Source organism: Chelmon rostratus, chromosome 11, assembly GCF_017976325.1.
Source record: "Chelmon rostratus isolate fCheRos1 chromosome 11, fCheRos1.pri, whole genome shotgun sequence".
In the NCBI taxonomy this organism is placed as follows: Eukaryota; Metazoa; Chordata; class Actinopteri; order Chaetodontiformes; family Chaetodontidae; genus Chelmon; species Chelmon rostratus.
This window is the reverse complement of record NC_055668.1, coordinates 10,309,193-10,323,950: the sequence shown is the minus strand read 5'-3', so window position 1 is coordinate 10,323,950 and position 14,758 is coordinate 10,309,193.

Below are 14,758 nucleotides of genomic sequence, written 5' to 3'. Positions count from 1 at the left end.
TTGAGTGAACCCTTACAATGCACGCAGGGCTCAAATTACCGCTCAGGAAAAAGGAGCAATATCCTTTTGGGCTGTTGGACATGCAGTGGAGATTCTAACAAAATCAATGATGACCTGCAGCTGCTGATCCATGAAAATACCTGCGAAAACATCGACCGATGCTTTAAAAGGCTGAGTTATCCAACTGAAGTGGAGGCAGCGTTTCTCTGTCACAAATAAACTCTGACTGTAGAGTGATGTTTAGTAGATATAAAGACTTTAGACACTTTTGCACAAACAATATTGGGCCTTCAGAAGAGAAGATGTCCTGTGGGAAGCAGAGCCCGAAACGAGGTTTAAATCCACATTGTTGTGACAGGCACTGACTGTTTTTCTCATGGGAAGACAATAGTGAGGTTGCATAAGGTGGCTGTATTGATTATGTTTTCTAATCTAGCTAATTGGCTTACAAATATCAAGGCAGAATGCAGAACAAGGGCATGCTCAGCACTGCTATCTCAGCTGCACACAGTCTGTCCTTGTCAATTCTAATCATGGCCTCAGAATGCACGAATGCAGAGAACAGAGAAGTAATAGAAGAAGACGTCAATGGAAAGTTGTGTCTGTGGCACTGACAGTGGGCCTGCACATTAAGTTAGCTATAGGTTGTGCTCTTTGTGGTAAAAAAAATGCTTATACTCTGCATGAAAGACTTATAGAAAACATGAAACACAAGCAGACTATAGAGGAAGCAACATCGCAGCATCGATGATGACGATGAGCCACGTGACAGAAACACTGATCAGTGGAAATTAAATGAAAAACAGTCTGTTCCCTTTTTCGCTCGCTTCTATTCTCCACCCACTAATTTCTTCTCAGGGTCACCGAGAGCTGCAGACTATCCCAGCATGCCCCGGGTGGAAGGCAGGGAAGTCATTACAGGCTTTCAAACGTACAGTGCAGACACTCATTCATACCTTCAGGCAATTTAGAGTCTCCAGTCCACCTGACGGTGGGAGGAAACCAGCACAGCTGAAGCAGAAATTCATCTAGGGCCCACTTGTATTCAGGCACTGAGACACTGTATCCAGCATGTTTAAATATCAGAGTCTCATAATCAGATTTATTTGTTAAAACTCTAGTGGTGTTATTCATCATATGTATTTCCAACTGTTTTATATTATGTGATCAAGCATTCGTCAACGGTTTATTTAGTTATATTTATTGAGAAATACATTGATAAACACTTAAAGTGTCCTTAAGTGTCTGCACACAGCCAGAATGTGATGATTTATGACCTATTTATTAACTGTTTACTACTGCTTGGAAATGCTAGATAGTGTGTAATGTCAAAAATGACTTTAGTTTGTAGTTTAGTTTTTGACTTTTGAGAAGAACAATTCAACATGCATCACTTTTAGTCCCAGTTAGATAAGATTCACAGTGGCCAAATTCTGCTGTGCTATGTGACGCTTTTGAGGCTAAACTCTGAATGTTTATGTTTTACAGTTTTTGCTGTACATCAGCCACTGTGGCCAGTAGTGGCATTTACAGGACAACGAAAAAAAAAAAGTGTAGCAGTAGCACAAGTAGAAAGGAGTCATCAAATCAGTTAATAATAATAATTTCTGTTATACAGCGACATCTGTCTAAAGTTTGCTGATATTTGATAATATGCAGGTCATACCAGACCGAGAAAGGCTGCAGAAGAAAAACAAGCAACGGTGTGTTTTCTTGCTCATGAATTTATCTTTTTATCTGTGAAATTCTTTCCAAATTTCATAGTTGGATTGTAAAAATATACCAATGCTTGTCAGGGGAAAAAAAAACACCAATTCAGGGGCCATTTTGCAGGAATGTAGGCGTTAAACAATAAATGCAGGCCAGCCATAGCTTAGCGCACAATCTCAGTGGTCCATTACAGGAGATACAGAGGACATGTGGGAAAGACAGAGGAGAGCCAATCCTTCAGAGTGCAGCAACAAGGGCTCCTGCTGTGAATAAAGATGAGGTGACAGGGGAGGACACACATCCACTTACAGTGAGAAATGAAACAGTGAGGAGAGGAAATGAGGGATTTCCTCTCGCCCTGCTGAGCAAGAGCTGCTCCCAATGATTGAGAACATATGGTGAAATCAATCACTTTGTCATTTTCAAAAACACGCCACACAGGGTCCTATACTGTGCCAGTGTGATCTGATGCATTCCACAAATTCTAGCATGTAAGGCTGACGTTAGAGGGGGGGAAAAGCATGCACAGTAGTGTGTAAAGGAGTGAGGGTATATTGATTTAGATTTGGCTTGACAAGGCCAATTTGCCCAACACAGTCCTCTGAGATTTGAGAGGAACCTAATTTGTCATGAGGGCTTTAGAGCGATTGACTTAACATAGCAACACCTGCGCACCACGTCAGAGGTCAGTACAGTCCACTTTGAGCCCATAATCATTTCATTTCATAGGAATAACTCAAATCAGGGAACTGATAATGCAAATTGAGCGAGCAAAACAAGCCGAGACAGTAGAAATCTCATCTCCACCCACTGGCTCTGTCCAGAGTGCTGATCTCACCACACAAGCAGTGGTTCTTCTGTATCTCTGCAGCTTTGAAGGTACAGCTTTGCCTGCTAATAACAAGTTTACATTATTTTATCATAAAGACTAATACGTAGAGGTCAAAGCCTCTGCCAGGCTGTCATTATGAACCAGAGGTTTTTTGTTTAAATAAACTCCTGTAGTAATCTCTGACATGAGCACTGACAAAAGTGCAAGTCAATCAGTGTGTCTGTCCCACAACTTTAATCCACTTCTTTTGTGTGTGGTTTTGTGTGGATGTGTGTGTGTGTGCATTTGCTCTAAATGAAAACCATTTCCTCACTCTTCCCGCTGAGAAGGATTTGCCATCAAGAGTCCAATTAGATTTACAGTCCAACAACAATAGCCCCGCAAGAAAATCCTGGAAGGTGAATTATTTGAGGGGAGGTAGGTTTAAGGTGGCCCATTCATTTGCGGACCCTGCATTTCATTTCGCTAAAGAAATATATCCGCTTGGCTACTCGGTTGCTCAGCAGTGGATTGAGGTGAACCCTGTCCAACAATAGATGGTTTTCCACTCTACGGGGCTCTTGCTGCCCACATGTCTTTTTGAAAGTAGAAAGCTGTTTTGGTTGTGATACCTCAGGGGAGGGATCATCTTAGGAGGAATTACATCACATTTAAAAAGCTACAAAAACACAAGGTTTTGACTGTATTCTGCTTGTACTGTCTCACCTTTTCCTACCTCATGCCCACGTCCATCTCCGGGACCTTTCAATCGATGTTTGTGTTATTAACACCTTCATGCAACACATTCATTTTAGTTACCCTGCAGAGTGAGACAAACCTTTCTTTTTATGTCCTCTAAATTGAAGCCTTTTGAGAGGATCCTCTCATGTGGAGCATATTTCTCTTGGTGAGACACTCATGACAGCGATCCGGTCAAAACGTGGAGATGGTACACAGTAAGAGCTCTACGTGCTTTGCTGCAGTTCTCCCGCATTATTACATCTCTCAAATCCACTCACCTTTGGAGCAAGCTTCAACAGCTTGCAGCTCTCAAGGGCAGCCAGAGGAGTGGAGTTGCAAAATAACATATCATAACTTTCCGACAAGCTAAATGGCACAAAGAGGAACAAAGTGTCGCGGGGGTATTTCAGCCAGCACATTGCCAGCTCTTTAACTGTCATAATCTTTTTTTATCAAACACCACTTCAGACTGGAACGCTAACGTGCGAGAGGAATGGCTGACAGTGGTTCACCCGAAAACACGCTCATGCAAGTAACCAGCTGCAATACCGTTGACTTTTAATGTTCAACACGTGTAGCATCATGTTTAACTTTGCCGTATGTGTTTACGTAAGAAGCGAATGCCTGAAGGAGCACGAGCATGTGTTTCTTTTCAGATTGTCTTTATTCCTTTAAGACCACGAAACTCAGAGGCCAAACTTGCAGACAGTAGCCTGAGATGTAGCGGGGGTTTGTTAATTACTGTTAAAACGCTGATTGGACAGCTTTATATCCCACAGGCTGTATCCCTGGTTGCTGCAAATCCCTTGAAGCAGCAAATGTCATGGTCTAGTAGTTTTGCTGTAAACCCAGAGCTCCGGGATAAATGCACAATCTCAAAGAAAAGTCACACTCCACTATATGTTTATTTGCCCACAAATGGCACTCAACTTCCCCAGTGAAAATGAGTTGTAGATACAGCAATAACATCCAAGAGTGCTCCTATTTATTACAAGATCATGACACGTCACCCACAGAAAGGAACAATCAATTGTTTGCAGGATGATATAGATCCCTGGCCACGTGCTGTGTATAGAGTTCCTTTAAACCAGCATTGAGACTTTGAACTGCACAGTGAAGGAAATGTGACTCTCCCCACCACTCATTTATCATGGTGACAGTCGCCTATAAGTTTCCCCCTCCATAGGCGCCATCTTCCCGCTCGATCTCTTTCACACAACTTTTTTAATTTAGATGTGGCGAGACGATAGCATTGTGGGACGATACACGCGGGATCCATTATGTGACACACCTGCATATGACAACACACACACACCAACATATACTGCCACGCTGCCTGAATGTTTGCTGGTATTACAGTAAAGGCAGTGGATATCTACAGTCACATGGGTTATAAAATATGAAAGGTGTAATTTTCACAGGGGATAGGGAAATACGTCCCGCTCACTTTTAAAAATCTTGTTATTGTCGCTCCTCACTTTTATAGTTTCAAGTTGATTTTCTTACCTTTTTCTTATATTATCTCTTATGAGAGAGGACCTGAGATGATAAAAGATGCTAGAAATGAACATCAGTCAAGGATAAGACAGGAAAGCACAGCACTCTTTGTGGCAATAAAGATGCACAACATAATCTATAGGAAGCCAGGTTTCTATACAGGAAGCTAAAAGGGACTTTAAGAAGGGTGCATCAACAGTACAGAGGCTCACATAGCATTTCTGTTGAAAGGACAATAGGCTGAACAATTTTATCATACTGTAATTTTATAGTAAATTGTTCCCCTCACCTCTGAAACCAAATTTACACCTTTGTACACAAACACAGCATTTAAAATTGGGATTTCCTCCTCCAGCTGTTTTTTTAATCTCTAGTATAAAGGGATAGGAGGTAAAGGAGGTAAACAGGGGCAGCTTAGTTGCATTCACTGCACATGGACAATGTAGACAATTAAAGGTGCCTTAATCCCTAGAGACAAAATGCTGAACAAATAATGTCTGAACTATGGTTACATGCAAAATAAAAGTAGCTAAGAATAGGGTGCTGATTTTCATTTAGTCTTTTCATTTTGTTCAGTTCTGTTTTTATGAATATTTTGCCATTTCACAGCGGCTCAGAAACACTCATCACTAACCGGATGTTCAGCAGGTGTTGCGAGGTGCTGAGGGAATTAGACAGCATGTTATGTTGTTGTGGAACAGAGACGGAGACTTCACGGTACATTAACAGTGATTTGAGAGAAGAGATTTCTTAGCAAGCATCTTAGTCAGCAGATTGTGAGAGGCCAGTGCTGCCCCACAAAGCTCTTAAAAAAAAAACGCCTTTGAATTCTCCCTCTCAGTCAGTGGGATGATTTTATTGAGGTGTTGATGTTATGGATCCAGCCTCCTATAGGTCATGGCCATGTGATGTATGAATATCTCATACCCACACATATCAAAATAAATGTTTCCTCCACAGTTTTATACCAGTGAGACAGGAAATAAACACCAGAATTATGTTGCTGTAATATAATGTAAGGGCATGAACCAAGTCATGAACATCATGCTGATATGCTGCTAAAATAGTGCTTGAATCCCTAAAATGATCAAAAGAAATGACAGAAACATAAAGCTCATTAACGCTCTTCTTGCCACAGTTTTTACATCCTCCTGTGGATGCTGTCACGAATAGTAATCAGGATAGTAATGTGACACACAGTAACGTTCAGCGATGTGATTAAAGTAGTAGTCCGTATCGTAGGAAAAAATGCCCACACTGACAAAAACTGGAAAAAAAAAACTAAAAGAGGTTCTTCAGATTCAGCAAGAATCTGTTTATTAAATGTGCAAAAGGTGACAATGTGAAAACATCCGCTTCAGCACAACTTCTAAACTAGAAGAGCCTCCTCTAGTTTTTCTGTGGGCGAGTGTGGGCATTTTTTCCTATGATATGGGACTGTTGATCTTGGCTGCACGCATCTTTGAAAAGCCTGGATTCAAGAATGCGAACCCTGTCGTATTTGTTTGTATTGAGTCTTATTTGCAAAGCAGAAAATTATTTTTATGAAGCCATCTACCATGCCCTCAGAAAGTATGGTAAATACACAACTCACAATAATTCTAATATACTTGGAAGATCGATCAGAAAGAGGTTAGGGCTGCAAAGATTCTTTTCCACCATTGCTGCAAGTTTTATCTTTCCAAAATCTATACCTATATTAATGATAGCATCAAACATGGGCTGTGGCTTTAGAGCAGTATCGATATCAAGAGACATCTTGAACATATATAAATGGACTACAGCCACTGTCAATCAACATTAGTAACTTTGTCTTTTATTAGCAGTCATCCAGCATGCTATTCACTTAATGAGCACACTCCTAATGCCAAACTACAGGTTTTCCTGCAGTCAGGTGAGTGAGGAGGTTGTCATGATGATACAGACACAGAAATGCACAGATGTCATCTGATGTAAACTCAGAACAAATGGGAAATTGATGTTTGCTCCGGGGCAGACGGTTGAGATTATGGCACTGTTGACTGATGCTGCATTTGCCCCTATAGGACGTGATCAGATTACTGCTTCTTTCTTCTCTAATGGCTTCTCCGTCTCAGCCCCACCCCCAAGGGCTCTGAGGGGGAGGAACCACAGTTATCAGGAGGGTTGCTTTTATCCTCTGCCACAAAGCAACATTTTATTACCACTGGCGTGGTGATGAAGGGGCAGATAGATAACCCCTCTTGCCATTACCCAAAAGAAACTCCCCCTGCCTGTGCACTGTGAGGTTGGACCTGCAGCTGTTCACTCCGCTGGGCTTATCAAACCCCTTTCAAGGTTGCACCGTGACAATGGTGACCACAGTAAGGACACACTGGAGACATTTTAATAGGCTAATGAGTGATGTTTGTCTGATCATTGTCAGCAACAGATGAGCGTCTATCTGTGGCGCCAGATGCCTTGTAGTATTCTACAAACATGAAAAGTGTATCTAATTAGACACATATTCGTATCAGTGTGGAGGCTAATTGGAACCCACTTGATGAGATTCATGGAGATAAGTGACAAGTTTCAGCTCAGTGGTTGTGCAACACTGCTTCCTCCTGTCTGATATCCATGCAGAGCACTTTCCTATTTTGTATGCATGATAAAATCGTAAAACAATCTGGGCTGTTGCCAGGATTTTAGAAATGCTGAGGTCATGCATCCATGTCCCCACAATGCATCCCCCCAACACACACACACACAAACACACACACACACACACACACACACACACACACACACACACACACACACACACCTCCTGAGAAAATGAGGGGTGAATATTAAAAATAAAGTCTCTAAAAAAAAAGTCTCTAAAATCTCTTCTCTCTTCTATGAGTTATATTTACATTAAAGTTCCTTAAGATTTCAGTCCCAGCTAATTTGGCGCCTGTGGTTACAGGTAATAACAGTAAATACAATTTAATCCGAGAACAAACACTCACAGAACAACAAAATACAACAGAATAGCAATAGCAAGTGAAGTCCAACAATCTGGTGTTGTTTTAATAAAGGAATCAGTAAAAAATAATTGCATAATGGCAACTGTTATCCAAATTACTGATGCACAAGTAGTTTTCCCCACAACAGCAGGGCTTGAAGTTGTAGCTCGTTCATGTAACAGCTTACTGCAGCTCCTCGTTGTTCCCTTTGCAAAAATTAAAAATGATCTGCAGACAGAAAATGTAAAAATCGCACCGAGTCAGTTTCCGGAGTTTTGCCAGTTGATTAATGTTAGTGTGAAGCAGCAGCAGTAGGACATGTTTGGTCAGATGAAATTAGAATGGTAACACTGGATCACTGTGCATGCATGCATCGTTTCCTGTGAACCCCTGAAGTGTAGGTAGGTCATGTCAATCCATCGGGAGACTGCCAATAGTCAATACTATACAAAGAGGAAATTACAGAATGTAAATATATTGAATGGCTATTGTTGAAGAAAATGCTGACCAAAACATCAAATATTAAGTTTTTTACTTTAACATTTAAATCGGTTTCCAAGCTTTCTCCACACTGCCAGGACAAAATCTGATGGGAATACTTATTTTTTGGTGACAAATGCATTCTTTTTCAGTCGGGGGATACTGAAACCAGACTATAAAACAACCGCCATGAATTTCTTTATATCAAATATAGAATGTAAACTCCTCCTGAGAAGCTTAAAGTTATATGCAGGATTTTCCTTTAAAACAATGTATAAACTCAAACCCTGCCCACTGCCTGTATTGTCTCATTTTCCTCTTATTTTGCTGTGTTCACAATGTTTCTGGGCTGCAGTCCAGTCCAGTTGGGAAGTAGGTGTGTAGCCCCCAGCCAATCACAGAGCTCAGGTGTTTTTGGGACGTGGCCAGGTGTCAGGCTGTAAGCATCAGTGTTGAGGCATTGAGTCTGGGGGAGGCGGCAAGTTTACTGCTGCACTTAAAAACAGCAACCCACAATTCCTGCATAGTGTACCTTTAAACCTCCAAACTACTAGAAATTACTATGGACATTACCTCAGTGTCATCCCTGAAAACAATGTATAAACAAAACAAGTGTGCTATGAAATATTGGATAGTGATTTAGTGTTTAGTATTTATGCCCTTTCATGCCAAATAAGTAGAAGTAAGCACTAACTGGCTTGTAGATGAGATAAGACTGGGATGAGTATGCAGTTTATTCTGGATATACCAATGGCTCTGACCACAGAGAAGGATGGAAGTCCAATTGCTTGAGAGAAAATTATGCTAGGACCACTGCAGCCTCGTTACATAAAACATGTTCATCCAGGTGTACCCTCTTGCACTCAAGATGCTGAATCTCTGTGGGGGTCATGTAATAAACGCCATTATCCTCATTAGGCAAACACAACCAATCCCCAGTCAGAATCACACAGAATCCTAAACAGTTACCAGTGCACATGGATCATCATCCCTTTTTCTTCTTCATCTCCAGCGTTCAATTTTGCTTTTTATTATTTCTAAATGTGTCGTAGTAGCGTGGGAGCAAAACAAATCGCGGCTGTGGAGTCAGTGCCTCCAAAGAGTAAGATTTATCGTTTTTCCTTCTTCCCACAGCAATTATGAAGAAAGTTATGATATACTGACAGATGAAACAAAAGGAAGAGCAATTATGTCCTCGGGGGGAATGTGTAGTTCCGTGTGAGTCCCCAGCTGTGGGGAAAGCCTTGTAATGGCTTCTGTTTCTGAGGGAGACAGCAATTTAACTGCTTAACATTCAAGGTTTGTGACCAGTATTCATGGCAGCAAGAGGCAATGGCTAGTTATATAGATGCCTGTTCTCCATGACCAACCACATCTTTGACATTGCTTACAAAGGTGAAGCAACATGTGTAAAGTTATTGTGTGGAAAAGGTGCATAACGTACACACAGAGCGAGGCTTTGGTTAGTTTGTTTATCACATTTTTCATACAGCCCACATATCATCTTTCTTTATAAAAATGTATTAGTAACCCTCTCCGGCACAAAATTAAGTTCTGATTTATGCTGGTGTTGTCACTTTTCATATAGAAATAAATCAGACTAAGTAAGTAGCCTAAGTCCAACTCTGGTTATTGATTCATTCAAAGATATGGAAAGTACTGAAAAGTCAGTAAAATGCCAGCGCTCATCAAACTTGTTCACACATGATAACTTTTTAACAGATCCTCGTACTTGAGCTAATCATAATCTATTTTGCAATGAATTCCTAATTCATATGGCTAATGGCTCATGTGGTCATTTTTAGATTTGCCAGCCCGACATTATGGTTGAGGTGTGGTTCAAATTTGGGGAAAACACTGTCATGGTTTGCCCAATCACAGCCTTTTAGTGTCTTTTGCTCTGTTGTAAGTCTTCCGGTCATTAAAAGGAGACTATGCAACATTTGCTGGGCAGTGCAGCCAAATCTTACAAAGAAATATTGATCTAAAGATTGGCAGCATTAGCCACCAAGCTTATGTCCCTTTGGACATCACTGCACCACTGATGTAGTTCCAGTCGATCACAACTTAGGTCTTATTTGTGCCTTTTTGGCCACCATTTCCACTTGTTATGATGTCGTATTTACCAGTGTGATTTTTGAGATCTGGGAATACACTGACATCCACAGAGGTCCGACAGGGGGCAAGATACAAGCTGTCAGACGATCAGGCAGGCTGTGAAGGAGCCAACAGTTGTTCTCAGTCCACCATGATTTGCAAAAATCAGACAGCATTAGCATGTTTATCATCCACACTGTCATGAATTGCTGGGACACTCGAACAGGACGGATCGCCCCTGTTTAATGTCATTACGAACGCCTGTGCTTTTCTTACAATGGCAGGTCAAAATGTCTGCTGTGAAAATTGTACAATCTGCCTCATCGTCACGGCTGTTTGGCTCGCCTGAATGGAGCAGAGCCATCCATAGTGTTATTAGTTACACCTGTGCTTTCTTGATATGACGGCTCAAGGATCTGTTGAGACAACGGTCTTGTACCAAGTGCTCACATGGAGCTTTAAGAGGTTGCAAGGAGACTGTAACTTGTAAACAATGATGAACTGTTATTGCAACAGATGATTAACATAAATGTTAATGGATTCTCTTTAGGCTACAGCGAATTGTCCTTGGCTGTTCTAGACAAGGCCAGAGCTGCAAGGTTACTATCTCCTCTCATAACATGTGACACAGCGCATGATCCTGTTCCGAGTAAGGTGTTGCTATGCAAGGGTAGCTTCATCTGGTGGATCCACCCAATACTAAACCACCACAACAACATGCAGCAACATTTAAAAAATACCATAGAAATAACTTTTTCAGAGAATCACCCATCACAGATTCAGTATAGTAAATTATGCCCCCCAGTCCACTTTCTGGTTGCAGATACAGATTTGCAGACATTTTCTCCCATATGCAATTAATAAAATATCATAAATATCTGTGTGTGTGTATGTGAGTATATCTGGATATAAATGAATGTACATTGTGTAAAGTGCAGTGAAATGTATGATTTTTTGTGCAGGCCAGGAACACACATTTCCTACTGGGACAGTGACGACAATTTAAAGGGGCAGTGTGTAGGATTTGGCGGCACGGAGCGACAAGGTTGCAGATTACAAGCAGCTGAATACCTCTCGCCTCACCTGTCCCTTTCCAAGCATGTAGGAGAACATATGATGGTCGCAATGCTCATATGTAAAAACAACAAACAAACAAAACAAACATGAAATGGGCTCTCAGAGGTTGTGTTTGGTTTGTCCTTTCCAGGCTACTGTAGAAACGAGGCAGTGCAACATGGCGGACTCTGTGGAAGAGGACCAGCTCCCTCTGAGAGAGGGAGAGAGCTCATTCTTACCAACGAAAGCACTATGCTTATTTTCAGGTGATTATACACTAATGAAACCATACTTGAATGAATATTATCTTACATTTCTGTTGTATTCTGCTGCTAGATCTCCCTGAATCTCATACTGAAAATGCGTGACATTGAAAGTCTGCATGACAAGGTTTGCAAACCATCATGTACCGCCATTTTTGGACAGGGCATGACGGCTGATGGCTGTGCTCTTAGCTGTGCAATGCTTATGCCCATGCCAGCGACAAAGACGTGCCCAGGTCTGCTTCTGAGACAGGCTCTTCAAGCTGGCATGGCATCACTGTGACAGGAGGCATGGACACAAAACAACCAGATGATGACTCCATGGGAGATGGGAAAGGGGCAAGAGCTGGTCAGTGTACCAGCCCTTAATCATCAATCAGTGTACGAAACAGTTGTTACATCAACCTCAGTACAAGAGTGACACATTTTTCACATAAAGATAAGGGAATATGGATAATTACTTTCCTGAATTACTCCATGTAAAAATAAATAAGTAGCTCTTTAGCACTGATGACTTAAGGCTGCTATATTTGCTTCTTGGTATTTTAAGCCCTTTGGACACACACACACAGTATGCAAAATCTTGCATGGTTTAGAAGATTTGTAGTGGCATCTGCTCGAATAAACCACGTGTACATCAGTAAACGCAAGAGGCAAAGGGCACAGATATAGAAATCTCTTCAGACGCATGCAAGACCCGCTATGAGGCTGCTCTTTATTCCGCTGTGCACCGTGGAGAGGTTTTTGGAGAGGGTGAAGGTGAGAAAGGGCCGGGACAAGCAATGTCAAGTCAGGCATGAAGTGTATCAATATTTAATCGGTTTGGCCCTTCTTCTCAGGATTCTGCCTCCAGGGAGACAATTACGCATAAAGCTGGAATTTTAGGAGATGCTGCACGAGGAGAGTTTGGGAACATATACCTCTACATTTAAGCACAGATCAGCTTTACACTGCATCCCTGCAGTGCTGGATACCTCTGAGTGTAAAATATTTGCTTAACTGATTATCATTATCAGATTAATTCTTAGATGAAGCGATTGCTGATCAAGACAATTAAGAATGCACTATTATTTCACATTATGTGAAAAATTATTCTGACTATGGGCCATTCTAACTTTGCATCTCCAGTTTACAGTTTTGCTAATTAATGGCACTCTGGCAAGTCTTTCCAACTCATATCAGCATTTCTCTCAAGTTGAGAAAGACACACTGATTCTGTGTAGCATTTACTTGGTCTACAGAAGCTCCTGCAGATATGCTTTTAATTGGGCATCAGTAAACTCCAGGGATTTATAGTTGTCTTCTTATTGATCTGGTCTCTGAAGCTCACTGTGTTGTCAGCAGTGAATTTGAGTCATAGGTGGAGTTACTCCAAAGTGAATGTGCTGCGGGTCCGCAACCAAGAGAAACCAGTTCCTGTGTAAAAAACAAAACAGAATGTAGATTTCAGTTTAGAATGGGCCAAATGAATTCACACTGCAGCATTTATAAAATGATGCTTTGATCACATTAATTACATTTATACAAAATGAGTTATCAAATTAGAGCCGGCTGTTGCTGATTAAATAGGAATTATGAATGATGGAAGCTTGAAAATATTCACTGGTGGAATTTAATGAAGTACATTTATTCAAATACCGCACTGTTGATTTGTCTTTTAGCTTAGTTTGACATTTCTCCTCTAAAGCTCTACATGGTTTAATTGATTTAACTGTTCAAGGCCCAGAGACTAAACAGTATTCAATACTTCACACAAAAAACAAAGATTAGAGATAAGAGAAGTCTGAAAAAATGACCCCATATTTATGTAGCAGACCTTTTTTGTTACTCCTTTCCAACCCGATTAATCATCTCACAACTCCTCCGATTCATCTTGCCACCCTTTGGAGTGGGTCTATATATTAGGAACCACTGGACTAAAAATACCAAACAGCAAATAAAGTCGTTAAATAGCTACCACAGTAAGATATGACACACTGATCAGTATTTACAATCAAATAATGCCACATGTAATAATTCTTCTGAGAAATACTACTTTTGATACTTTATATACATCTAGCTGATAATGTAAGTGAAGGATCTACGTTTCCACCACTGAAAATAGCAAACATTGAACATACATTGCTATATTATTATGTTTTTGATTGATAATGCAACAGTAGTATGATTATATAGTTTCCACTTACATCAGTTTTTAGTTACACGTACATCAAGGACTGTAAACCTGGTGAGATTGTATTATTTGATCCGAAGCTCCAGATTAGCTACCAAACTGACCTTGTGGTGAGTTTCTATTCTCAGCTATTGTTTCCAAGGCCAAGATTGACACCTGAGCAAACTCAATTTGTTAATGAAGATCATGAGATCTGATCATAAGCACCAGAACAGCTATGAGCTAATTTGAATGATGAATGTTCAACGTCAATTTATAGTCAAAGTCAAAGTCAGCTTTATTGTCAATTCTGCAGTATGTACAAGACAAACAGAGAATCGAAATTTCGTTACTCTGAACCTCTGTGACAGGACATATATTAAAAAAGAAATAAATAAAAACAAACAAAAATAATAATAAATAAAAACCCTCATTAAAGGATACTTAACTATATTCTACACCTGTCAACCATAGTATTACAGTACTGCTGTTTCAACAGTGCGAGTGTGATATTTGGACTTTTTGTTCTAACTTCGTAATACTGTTTGAAAGAGTTTTTACTGTAAACTACTTAAACTCACTAATCTAAGCAAAGCAGACGTGCAGTGGCTGATTCCCTTGTTTTGACTATACATATCCTCTCTGCTGTATGCCTCAGGGCATGATATAGAGGAGCTCCATCACTCTGCCCTTAACCACCCATCGTTCATACTCACTGTTCCAGGCACCAATCATAGATCAAAAGCCCTGCTGAGTCGTAAACATTAAAGCCAGAATGGTGAAAAAATGCAAATCACATCTTCATTCTACTCTTCATTTTAATGCATCTGGGCCCCAAAACGGCATTTTTGTATTCTCTCTGCAACAGACAACAAAGTCTGACTCAGTTATGTTTATTTCAGATATTTGCACATGGCCAGATCCCAAAGGAAGGAAAATACCACATATTTAAACCATGACTCACACCCACAGTGTGATCTTTTCT